At 36.9% G+C, this 472-nt stretch overlaps 1 pseudogene; it reads right to left on the bottom strand.

The window, feature by feature from the left end:
* LOC102490594 (F-box/SPRY domain-containing protein 1-like) overlaps positions 1 to 472 on the bottom strand; it is a 4,513-nt pseudogene that overhangs the window by 1,952 nt on the left and 2,089 nt on the right.

Genomic DNA, 472 nt, shown 5'->3' with positions numbered 1-472 from the left:
ACAACCCAATAAAAGTACCAGAGTCATTCTTTACCTATCTAGAAAAGGTAATCATAGTGTTTGTCTGGAATCATAAAATAACCTTTATTGGCAAAGTCACCCTGTGCAAGAAGAGTGCAGTAGAAGGAATCTCACTCTCTGGCTCCAAAATATATTACAAAGTTGTGATAATCAAATCAGCATGGTATTGGTGTGAAAACGGACATGGAAAAATGGGACAATATAAAGACCCCAGAAATAAACCCTAAAACATACAGCCAACTGATTTTTTGACCAAAGGTACCAATCAATCCAGTGGAAAGAGGAAAACCTCTTCAAATGGTGCTGGAAAAACTGGTTGTCTACTTGAAGAAAGATGAATCTGAACCTCTACCTCTTACTCTTTACAAAAATCAACTCAGTTGGATCAAAGATAAAAACCTAAGACTTCAAACTGTAAAACTACTGGTGGAAAAAACTGGGGAAACTCTGG

The sequence above is a fragment of the Tupaia chinensis genome, unplaced genomic scaffold (assembly GCF_000334495.1).
Source record: "Tupaia chinensis unplaced genomic scaffold, TupChi_1.0 Scaffold143754_1, whole genome shotgun sequence".
NCBI lineage: Eukaryota > Metazoa > Chordata > Mammalia > Scandentia > Tupaiidae > Tupaia > Tupaia belangeri.
Note: the sequence above shows the minus strand (reverse complement) of the source record. Positions and strands in the feature narration are given on the sequence as shown.